Below are 12,970 nucleotides of genomic sequence, written 5' to 3' on the forward strand. Positions count from 1 at the left end.
CTTTTGGCCATAACTTGGTCATACGGAAGCGCTTTTTCAAAAACCTTATATCGTCGAAAAGCTCTTTCCGAGCTCTCTCTAGATCTGCAGGTTTGATCTTCTGATTTTTATTTTTTGATGGTTTTTTTTTCTGTCAAAGCTAGAAGTTCCTATTTGCACTCTGGGAGACATAGAATGAGCATCTGAACTCTATTTTTTTTTTAAATTATATCATTGGAAATATTGTCCTATGTCATTTCCAGCCATATGAGTTTTTTTTCCAAATTCTGCTCCAGGAATATTTTATTCAGTTTTTTGCTTTTTAACACTCTGGTGGATATCTTGGTTGTTTCAGGTCCTGGGATCTCTTCTCTGAGTAGGATGTCTCAGTTTTGGTTCTTCTTTCTGTTTCCAGTCTTCTTATCATTGTAGCTTTTATTTATGCAAACGCACAGAGATAAAGTGTCATCATGCATTGTTTACTTGGGATCTTGCACATCTTGTGCCTTATTGTACATGCACTTCTTATAAAGTGCCATGGGGGGTTGGTGTTTGCCTTTTGTTTGTCATCTACCTTTGTCACGTGAGTGTTCCTTCCACGACATTAACCTCATGATGTGTGTCAAGTGAGTGTTCCTTCTACGACACTATGTACTTTCTCTGCACCTTCGATGTTCCTGGTTCTTCATCATGCAGTTCTTGTTGGCCGTTCTTTTCAGTGTACCTGTCCCTCTCCATTTTCAGCATTATGGGGAGGTTTGTCCTATTGGTTCTAATGCTTCCGTGGTTCGATTGATCATCTCTTCAGGCTTTGGTGTTTTCATGCCATCTATATCTTCGATTTCAGTTGTTTGCCTTGTTTGCCTTCTGATTCGAGTAGTGTCATTTGAGGGCACTCATACAGATTGTAGTCTTCTCTACCTGGTCATGTTCTATTTCAATGGAGGTTCTTTAGATTAACAGTTACTCTTCGGCAGTGTTTGCAGCTATTTCCTGCTTCAGTGGTGTTCTTCTTGCTTTTCCATCTCTTTTTGGAGTAGAGTTTTTTCCCATGTGGTTTTCTCTATTTCTCCAGTTCATAGATATTTGGTTGTGATTGGGTACCTCATCAGGTCTTGTTGTCAGAACCCAAATTTGCCTTCACCATATAGTTGCATTTTTTGCTTTATGCATTTAGTTTTCTAACTATGCCCTAAGTTCATCTTAAGGGGGGTGTTAAAGTTATCTTGTATTAGCTAATAATTATTTATTTAATTATTAGTCTATTAAACTCTACGCTTAAGCTAAACTAAGGCATTTAATAAATATTGTAGGTATTTAATAATTATTTTAATTATTAAATACACATTATCCCTTTAGGGTTTCTTTAGGGTTGCTATTATCCTTTTATAAGGATTGTATTGTACTTATTCATTCAAATTGATTCCCTCTCTGAATGATAATCTTCTTCTTCAGAGCATTTATGTTTTTTTTCTTTATGTGCCTCCATTCTTCTCTTGTGACAGGTATTTGCATGCAGGTGTTATTGGGATCTCTGAAGTTGTATTTCCTCAACTTCTTCAAATGAAACTTAAAATGTGAAAATTATGTTCAAAGGGACTTGTCCACACACCCACAGGACTTCTTGGTGCAAATTATGGAGTCATGAGGAATGACTCAACTTCCCAAGGTAGGTTCCATGGTTCTCTATCTCACAAGGTCCCTCAAGCCAATGTCTTTGCTCTCAGATCACTGAACAAAGTGACTTAGGGATGACGAATGCAAGAACGAAGGATGCTTTAGATTGATTTTAACATGAAATGCATCTTATCTATGCATGATTCTACAAATGAAGTAAACTAGATTATAAAATGACAAAGTTAGTAGCAATGCTATCCTAACATGATATACTAGTTAATGATTTAAGCTAATGATAAAGAACATACTCTAAAATGTTTATTAGATTAATTCCTATTACAAAGAGAAGCTAGATGTATTGATAAATTTGAGCATAAATGAGATACTAAAAGCTTGGATGGATGTTTGAATGGAGGAATGAGAGCTCTATTTATAGTGAAATAGGGCAATGGAAGGTCAGGATTGAAGGAGTTAATCAAGGGTCGGGATTGAAAGTTATCAATTCATGTTTACAATTTTCAGCAATGAAACGGTGACAATTGTCAACATAAGACTACTTGAGAGGAGATGTAAGAAGCATTAAATGCTTGAGAAGACCTCATGGTTACCTTAGAAGGTAAGGGTTAAGGTTAGGTTAGGGTTATCCAATGGATAAAGCTTTTACCCAAGGGGTAAACTCTTGTGCAAAGGTTAAAGGGATAACCATGGTCAAAGCAATAAATGCTTGATGAGACCTCTGGGTTAGATGAGGGTTAAGTTAGTCAAAAATTCTCTAACCATGCCACTGAGGGTTAGTTAACCATTAATGGTTTGAAGACTTTGGGGACAAATTTGTAAGAGTCCTTCCAAATTTGGGGGTATTCAACAAGTTAGCTTGTTGAAGGCATAAAGGCTTTAATGCCTTTTGAAGACTTTACTCCAAATTTGAAAAATGACCTCCTCAAATTTAGGGAAAGGGGATAATTGATGGGTTTGGGTTAATTGATTGGGATTAAATGGATTCTAGAATAATTTAGGAAGGGGATTAGGATGCAAGTGGGAGATGTAGGAAAATGCAAGTGGATGAGGAATAATTAAAATAAATTGCTTTATTTCAATTTGGTTGCAAGTTGGGAAATTAAATAAATTAAATTTATTTAATTGGGGTAAACTATTTAATTAAATGTAAATTTAATTAAAAAGTAGTGAGAAGGGATTTAATTAAATAAAATGATTTATTAATTAAATGACATAAAGAGCTTAAGTGAATTTAACTAAATAAATTGAATAATTTATTTAATTAAATAGAAGAATGTGGGTGATTTAATTAAATTATATTTAACTAAATAGAGGAATGAGAATAAAATGAACATTGAATATTCATTTAGGAATATGGTCATTTTTATACGTCTATAGAGGCAAATACCTTGAGTGTAAGGGTCAATGACACCCAAACCCCCCTTGTCTTTTGGCCGAATGCAATGGCTCCGGGAAATAATAGGCAAGCCTCTTTTATTGCCCCACTCAGCTTTAAAGGAAGCTTCTAATAAGCTGAGTCAATTGACTATAGCATGCTTTCGATGGAAGCTAACAAGAGGAAATATAGACATGGCTAGCAAGGAAGATTTTGTCGGTCACTTGAATTCTCCCAACCATGGAAATAAATCTATTGGTCCAATTGAGGAGCTTATTTCTATTTTTGACGAAGAACCACTTCTACATATCTTTAAGAGAGACTCCAATCCTAAAGGGTATCCCATGATATCTTGTGATGACACCATGTTTTACCTCTCTCCACTCATGGGGAACCCAAGGAGGGCAAGAGGAGGATCTTGTCTTTATAAATTCAATTTTATGCATGGCAAGTTTAGATCCCAAAATTAAATAATATAGTTCCAAAATATCAAACATATTGGCCACTTCATCCGATGAGTATTGGATGAAGATCAAATTGTCATCATCAAAATGTGAGTTAAGGGTTGTAGCATTTCTTAGAAGCATGATTTCTCTAACTAGCTTATTGGCAATGGCATGTTGGAAAAGATATCTCGATGCATTAGTAGCAAGCACATATAGGTACAGAGCTACAAGACACCCTTGAATGAATTTTTGCAAGGAAATTGAGGAGAAAGAATATGTATAGCCACTCTAGCATTAGCATGCATATAAAGCATTTTAATTTGTTCATAAAATTTTGGGCCAAAACCAAGCCATTTTAGCATTTTGAGGATAAAAGGCCAACAAATGCAATCATAGTTTTTATGAAAGTCCAATTTAATGATAAGAGCATCTTGAGCTAATTGTTGGGCCCATTCCATAGTCTCCCAAGCTAGGACCAAGTTATCTAAAATGAATCTTCCACCTAAGAAATTAGTCTACTCTGGACTAACAATTTGTTGAGTGATATGTTTGATTCTTCAAGCCAATGCTTTAACAATGATTTTGTAAAAGGTGTTGAGGAGCGTAATAGGCCTCCAACCATTGGCAATGTCCTCCTCCTTCCCTTTAGGGATAATTTTAATCAACACTTGATTGATAATGTTACCTAAGGTCCCAGTTTCTTTTCCTTCAAGGTAGACATTGTAAAAATCCTTACAGATGTGAGGCCAAAGAGTTCTATAAAATTCAATTGGTAGCCCATCTACACCTAGACTTTTTTCCAAAGCCATGATTCATCAATTTCCTCTATAGTGAGAATATGCTCAAGGAACTTGCTATAATCAGGGTCAATTTTCTTGAGAATGTATTTTGCAATGCTCTCTTCAAGAATGGGGAGAAGGTTGTCATCTTTGGATTCATCAGTAAAAAGGTTTCTAAAGTGCTCATAAAAGGTTTTCAAAATGCTAGCATGATTGGTTTGCAGCATACTATCAACAGTTTTAATAGCATGAATATAATCACGTTTATGTTCGTGTTGAAGATATTGAAAGAAAAATTTAGAGCCCTAGTCACCATCTTTAATCCATTATAGTCTGGCCCAAATTTGAGCACCTTTGCCTTTGTAAATGGCCAATTTACGAAGCATATTTTCAGCATTGATAACAAATTGCTAAATGGTACTATCATGTGGATTGTAGGCTAAAAGTGAGCAACCATGCTCCAATTGGGCTTTAAGAGGTTTCTCAATTTTGCGGTGTTTAGTTGCAACTCTCATTCCATAGTCACAAGGAAAGGCAGTGAATCTAGCAATCACATTTTCTCACCGACTTATCCATTTGTCAAGCTGAGGTTTTGGTTATGCTTTCCAAATAGCAAGAAGACCATCTATACAATCTTGATTCTTAAGGTTGGTAACATTCAACTTGAAAGGGAGATCTTTATTAATGGAAGTGGAGTCAGAGAAGTTTAGGGTAGTAAGGATGGGAAGGTAGTCAGAGAGGGTGCCAAAAAAATCAAGGGAAACAAGACGGCCACCCAAAGAAGGAAGAATGAGGAAGTTGGGAGAAATGTAGAAGTAGTCCAGCCGACTCAATTTCCTAAAGGGTCCTTCACAACAATTGTTCCAAGAATACCAGTAAGGCATTTGAAGGTTGCTTTTCCCAAGAAGAGGATCATGAATGCCAAAAGAGTTTTTGAAGTCCAAGCTTCAATACTGGTTTAGATGAGCTAGCATAAGAAAACCAACTACGGTCAACAAGGTGTTCAACCATGTTAAAGTCACCCCCAAAACCCAATCAATAGTCTGGAGTTTATTACACATCCATTCCCAAAGGGTAGTTCTTTCAATAGGGGAATTAGGAGCGTAAATAGAGCAAAATACTAAAAGCATACCCTTAATGAGGGTGATGAACCAAACACAATGGTTATTTGAGTCCACACCATAAGCCACAATATGATTAGCAAGCCAAGGGGAGAGGCCCAAGACCACCCCACCACCACCATCAATATGATTGGTATGCAAGAATTGAGCCCCAAGCCAAATAGTGGCTAGGATCACATCAAGGTGAACAACACCAACTTTCACTTCTTGGAGCATAAGAACATCAATCTGATTATTCTAAAATGATTTCTTGACATGAAACTTACGTGAAGGAATAGTTAGTCCCTACACATTCCAAGATTGAATTATGCACTTCATTAGGTAGGGTCGGGGAGGAATTCCTCATCTAACTATAACACATTGAATTGGTTCATTAATGCACTAGCATGAGTGGTCATCATTGAATAATTCACATGGTTGTCAATAGAGGGATCATGATCCATGGGAATTTGCAAAGCATTTTGGGGCTGCATCTCAACATAATTATGAAGTGGGGGGGTAGAGACTATGGAAGGATCGCTTCTGCTAGGAGGGGTTTCTTTTTTCCTTTTAGAGGCTCTAGACTAAGATGACACCACATCTATAAAGGACAAGCTTTCAGGTACTTGGGGGGAATAGTAGGAGAGGTGGGTGATGGAAGTGAAGAAGGGGGGTTAGGGGTGGGAGGGGTCTTGTGATGGTTTGAAAAATAGAGGGGTTGTGGGGGGTGGGACGCCTTAACAAAAACTTGCAATCCATCATCAGCGGGAGGAGTGACAAAAAGAGTATTCTCATTGCAAGGAGGGGAAACTTTGGGTTTATGGAAGGCACATTCGTGGATAAGATGGCCCTCCCTGTGACAATAAAAACAAGCATTTGGCTTGTTAGATAAACAACATGTTGTTCAAATTTAAAACCTAGACCAAGAAGGTTGATTGAGTTGGGAAAGGGCTTAGTAAGGTCCATTTCGATACATGCTTGAGGATGGGTGTGCAAACTTGCCCATTTATCTGAATGGTGTTTACACCACAAAACCTTGCCTAGTTGAGCTACAATATCTTGAAGGAAGGGATATAAGGCAAGGTTCAGGAAAGGGAATTCAACCCACATGGGATATTTTGACTTGGATATGCATTCTGAGTAAAATTCAAAGTCCCAGGCTTGCATGTAGCAATTTTGACCGCAAATATTCCAAAATCCACATTGTAAAACTATGTGGACATGATTCGAGTTTGAGAAAGTACAAGCGACATAACCTTTGCCCAACCCCCTAAAAGATTCAATGTTCCAACCGTTGAGCTCCTAGTTGTTACGGGCCCATTTAAAGAAGTCTTGTTCTAAAGGCATAATTTCAGCCGGTAAGGTAAATGAAATAACCTTACATTCCTGCATATCAGTGGGTTCGTGTTGGATTATAGGGTTGTTGAGGTGGAGGCGGAGGCGGCATGGATTTTCTAACTATTATTTGTTGGGTGCATAGACGACTGCGAGGACCCGTGAGAAGCTTTGGTGGGCATGTTTTCCATGTTTTAAACATTAGCCATGGTTCTGGGGGGGATTTGATGGAGCTCTTTGTCAGCTTTAGACCCAACCTTTTTCGGGGCTTTCTTTTCCATATTTTGGGGCTTGACTTTCAACGTTGTGTGGGCTCCAAGGCTGGTTGCCTAGGCAATACGAGCTACTTCCAATTCCAGTATAAACCATTGCAAAATTGAATGTAGATCTAGTGCTAGGAAGATTGTTAGGGTTTCAAGCAAAGAACAACGCGAATGAGGGTTTGACTACAATATGGATGATATAGCACTAACGTGATGCTACAAGGAGGCCATCAAATATTAAATTATTGATGAGTGCTAGACACTAACAAAATAATTATATAAGACTACAATTTTTGTGGTCCTCTCCCATTATTTAATTTGATGGATTTAATGCATTAATTTTATTTGAATGCATTTTGTATAATGTTGTACAAAAGATATGTTTTTTTAATTATTATCTTTCCTCATTAAGAAATTATCAGTGTTCCACGGGGATGAGTCCCCCCCCACTTTTTGGCCGCGTCTCGGAGACGAGGACGTCTCCGAGACGGGGAGATGGGGACGCGATGTCCCCTGCCACCGCCACCCAAGCGTCGTCAAAGACATCTCCGTGTCTCCCAAGGAGTCGTCTCCACGTCTCCTAGGGAGATGTTTGGGCATCTCCACGCCCTTCGAGAGACGTGCAAATGTCTCTTGAGGGATGGGGAGACACCCAAACATCTCCCATCGCCCCCACGTATATGCAATGTTTAAAATTTTAAAAAAATAATAATAATTAGAAAATTGACATTTTGGGGGGTTAAGGGGTAACCCTAATTGGACGTGGGCTAATAGAAAAATAACACCCGACGCCTTAATAAAATAATAAAAGTATTTTTGGCCTCGCGGGGCGCTACTCCTTGACCTCGCCCTGTATTGCGACAGGGAGCGCACAAGGGGCGTTGCCCCCAAACCCCAGTCAAAAAATATAGGGGGAAACCACACTGATGGAAGTAGGGAAAATTTAACCTCCGAGTTTGATTAAGCTCCATATAACAACATAATCAGCATTGAAGAAATATTGGTATTTAGATTTAGTATTTCAAATTTCCTATAGTTTCATTTGAAATGTAATTCTTATACTATTATACTGTCATACATCTTTTCAAAACTAGTTTTTCAAGTACTATATGTATATGTATAACTACATTAGCACCACCACCCCACCACACCCCCACCCCCCCCGCCTCCCCCCCCCCCCCCCCCCGTCATCGTCCCCCCGTCGTCCCCAAACTTAGGCTCTTGCTCCCCCCGTCCCCAACGCCCGTGGAACACTGGAAATTATAGGAATCTATTTAAGTAATACCAAGATTTGAGGATTATTTTGGGAATTTATCCTAAAAGGTAGCTTTAAGAACATTTTTTTGGAGGGCTTATACATATAATTATGTATCAACATTTAATATGTAAATTAACATGGAGTGTTTTTTTTTTACCTTAAACTACATAATTAGTCTTCTAAAGTGAATTTCCCTCAAAGAATACTCATTCTTGTTTATTATAATGGAAAAACTCAATTTCTTTTACTAAAACAACAAAGATGACAAGCTAAATCAAAAAATAAGGGCAAAATTTTGAAAACACTTACACATCCATCGAAAAAATGGAATGTTCTTAAACTTTCAAAGCATCTCTTGACCACTATACTTTATCATTCTCGAGTGTTACTTTACCTAAATTTATTGCATGTATAATAAGCCTACTTAAAATGGGTGGCTATTGTCATAATACACTGTTCGAGGAGCAAGCCTAGAAAGGATAGCTCACCCATTGCTTAATTTTTTTATGGATCATTACTATATGTAGCAGCATGTCTACTTTTGAACAAGACAATTAATTATTCATGCTTATAATCATGAAAATATATGTTGATCTCCTTGCTACTTTTATGAGGAATACTATATGACTTTGGCAAATGACAAATGCCTAATATTATGGTTTTTCTTTGCACCCCGAATCAAGTTTGATCGATTACTATGTTACTAACTCTATTGGTGATTCTATTATAGATTATGCCTTCAAAATATATGGTTTGGGTACTATTGCATGGATGGTGCAATTCTTTAATAAAAAGGCTTTCTATGTGTCTTTGAATTAAAAGGGTGAAATATGAAAGTAGCTATTGAAGAATCTATATAGCTTTGAAAATGTATAGAAGAGTTCTAACTACATACATGTAAAAGTACCATCTAACTTGAAGTTCATTTTATTATTTTCAAAGAATATCATTTCTAAAGAGAGAAAAGCATGTTGAAGATCATGGGCACCTCACTAAAGTGAAAGTATTTCATCATAAAAGTTCTCTCCAATTCGATCATAAAAGCACATTGAAGATCAAGGGCACATGTTCTATATTGTAATCTTAGCCATCACTTATTAAAACCTTTGTGCAATGATTGGCTTTTAGGTGATACCATTCATGGGGAGTGTATAGGTGATGCCATTCAGGGGGAGTGTACATGACACTGCCTAGTAGCTAAATCGTAGATGTAAGACCTAATAGGCATAAGACCTTTAGGCATTATATGCTCCAAATTCATACCAAATGTTTGGCCTTAGGTGATACCATGAGGGGGAGTCTGCATGTCAATGACATTACCTAGTGGCTAATTTCAGTTTTAAATCATACAGGTAAGCATAAGTAAGTCCTAATAGGTATAAAATAAGACCTATATATGCATTAGTAAGTCCTTTATTGTTTTAAATACTGCAACTAGGGATTAGTAAGTCCTATAGGAACATTTGTGCTAAAGTCTTGTAGGCATATTGTAAATTCTTCTCCTTGTAAATCTTCCACTGTAAAAGCATTGTATTAAGTCATATGGGAACATTTGTATTAAGTCCTACAAGCACTATGTAATGAAAAATAGGGAGAGGCTAACTTGAGAAGACTAAGACTCTAATATATTTTTTTATAAGACCTCATAGCATTATTTTTAAAACACTAAGATTATAAATTATGACAAGATGAGTTTCATGTAGTTCGAAATACACGATCTTCATGTTGTCATATATGTGTCCCTATTTATCATTGGCAAAGAAGACCTATGTTACTGGGGTACTTCATTTTTTCTTTTATTGAAATCGACATGTGATGCCCCCTTATTAACATTAAGGGGGAGTGTTAGAACATAATGTTATTAGGTGTCATACCCTTATGACATCTATATAAGGTTATAATATAAGGTTACAAAATCTTATATATTATAGGCTTTATAAGCATATCCTATTTGAAATAATTATAATCTAATAAATATTAGATTATTGATTATTTGTGAAGGAGGGTTGTTGAAAAGGAGTGACTAATGTTGCCACCCTTTTATATTTAAGGAGGTTCTCTCTCATTTGAGAGAGAGTGAACTTGAAGATTTGTAGTGAATTGTATCATTGTGCACAAGAGGTATTATTGGCCATGTGGAAGTATTGGAGGAGTGTCCCTAGGTTCTAGTCTAGTTAATGATAGACTACATTTGTAAGTGTTTTAATAAAATGATGCTTTATGGGGTTTTTTACCTAAAAAGGCTTTCCCCATGTATATCATGTGTAATGTGTTAATTTACGGTTAATGCATTTATTTTATATCTTGTTTATAATTATTAGTATCCTAAGATCCTAATTGCTAACATGTAACAATAAATGCCTAAATGAAAGAGAGATGTAGAAGATCACTTAGCTATTTCGTGTTTGCCTTGATTGATGCAATCTAATTGATGTGAAACCTAAGACTACAAAGGTGTATAGATTGTCATGACATACTAAGTTTTGATGTTCTACAGGTCAAGAAAAATTGTGTTTGAGATGCAATTTTGACCACTTGCTACAATTGCATCTTGTTGATGCAATCATGTCCTCTATACTTGCAAATATGAAAAACTAGTTCACATTCCCATGATATTTTAATACAAAATGCAATGTTGACAAACACCTTCAAGAGTCCACAGTACAAGCGTTTAAGGTCTACACTTCCTTCTAAGTTAGTCAAAACTTTACTTGTTTCCATGAGATTGAAAGCACACAAAACAAGGATGCAAGATACCTAGAATGAAGCGTCACCACAATAATTGTCCATGCAATGCTAATGCAAGCAAAATGATACTGATTCATTTCTCTCTTGATGTCTCTTTCATATGGCACTAATGACATAGAACTTATCTTTAAATGCACAACCCTAAAAACCAAATTAGAATAAATTGGCATACAAGTCGACAAGAAACAATTGAATTCCAAATTTGTCTACTATAAGAATAATAAAATATGAAATTTGGAAAGCAAAAAACACAATCACATGGGCAATTAATTCCAAGACACATTATCACAATCACAATTTAATCCAAGAAAAAAATCTTTTGAGATCAAACCAACCCAATTCTAAAGATAAGGCATTGTAGCAAAGAGGTGAATATTAAATTCAAAAGTACACAACAATCGAGCACTAAAACAATATATTCAAGACAAGGCCAAATTGGAAAAAAAAAAGAAAACACATTGAGCTTAAAGGGCTCTGTCACAACATGGTAATTCCCATCAAATGTTTCTTCTACCAAACAATGATAGGGCCCATCCTATGTGTATGTGTTTGTGTGTGCATGTGCGCATGTGTGGAGGTGTGTGTGTGTTCCTATGTGTGTGTCTGTGTGTGCATGTGCACATTTGTGTGTGGAGGTTTGGGTGTGGGTGTCTGTGCGCGCGCACGCGCACTACAAGACAATCTAGTACTAAAACAATATATTAAGCCAAGGCCCAAATTGAAGAAAACTAAGAGCCAACATTGAGCTTAAAAGACTCGATCAAAACATAGTAGGGCCCATCAAATGATTCTTCTACCAAACAACGACAGGTCCCATCTTTTGTGTCTGTCTGTGTCTGTGTGTCTGTGTTCGTGTCTCTGTGTGTGTTTGTGTCTGTGTGTGTCTGTGTCTATGCATGTCCATGTGTGGTTGTGCATGTGTTGTTGTGCATGTGTGGGTGTGGTTATCGTTGTGGCAGTGGTTGCATGTGTGTGTGCGAGCATGCCTTTGTGTATATGTGCATGCAGGTGGGCATGCCTTTGTGTGTGTATGGGTTTGTGTATGCATGCGTGTGTGTATGCGTGTGCCTCATTGTGGGTATGTGGGTGCCTCTATGAATGTGTGCGTGTGCGCACCTCTTTGTGTGTGCCTGAATGTCCCCGAGTGTGTGTGCCTGAATGTGTGTGTGTGTGCGCCTCTGTGTATACGTGCGTGTGCACCTATGTGTATGTGTGCATGTGTTTTAAATGAGCATTACCGCATCTCACATTTATTATTGGATACATATCTCTTATTTTCATTAATGGTGATTACGTATGTCAATTCAGGTCTTGTCTAGTAACTCAGAAATTCAGAATAATGCTGATATGTAGTTAATTTTCCAATTTCAACTGCTATGATATTTTAGCAATCACACTTAACAGCTTTGTTGGCCTTGGATACTTAAAAGCAGACACAAAGAGATGGATTTGAATAAAAACTCAACACAAATCTTAAACGTTGCCTCGTCTAGCTCTTAAATGTCTTAACTTCCTCCGTCTGTCGGACTCCTGTGAATTTTTCACAATCGACTCTATTTATTGTCATCAGATATTAAGAAAGTCGTATATAGATCTGGTTTAAATAAATTTATTCAAACCAAAAGAACTTCAGCCAAAATCTTTAACTCTGCAACGCATCTAAAACTTAAAATACTTGCATCAAACAATAGAATATGTTCTGCTTTGATTTGTTCAGATTCATTGACTTTCTGTTTTAGTGTCTTCATATACTAGGAGACGATCATATTGAGTAAGGGCTCTAAATAAGTAATTCAAAATAAAAAAATTAAAAAAAAATCAAAAAGCCTGCCACATCAAACATTTATATTTAGCTGCACCCAAAAACATTAATTCGATGTACCATATATCTCTTACTTTCCGTAAGATTGTGTAGGCCAATTCATATCTTAGAAGAATTTATCTCTCTTCCAATTAATGCCAGGTTTGAAATGTTGCCAACATTTATGTATTTAGCATCTACTCTGACGAATCTGAACGAAATTATTATTTAACAGACTTATGCTGCAAAGG

The sequence above is a fragment of the Cryptomeria japonica genome, chromosome 1 (genome assembly GCF_030272615.1).
Source record: "Cryptomeria japonica chromosome 1, Sugi_1.0, whole genome shotgun sequence".
NCBI lineage: Eukaryota > Viridiplantae > Streptophyta > Pinopsida > Cupressales > Cupressaceae > Cryptomeria > Cryptomeria japonica.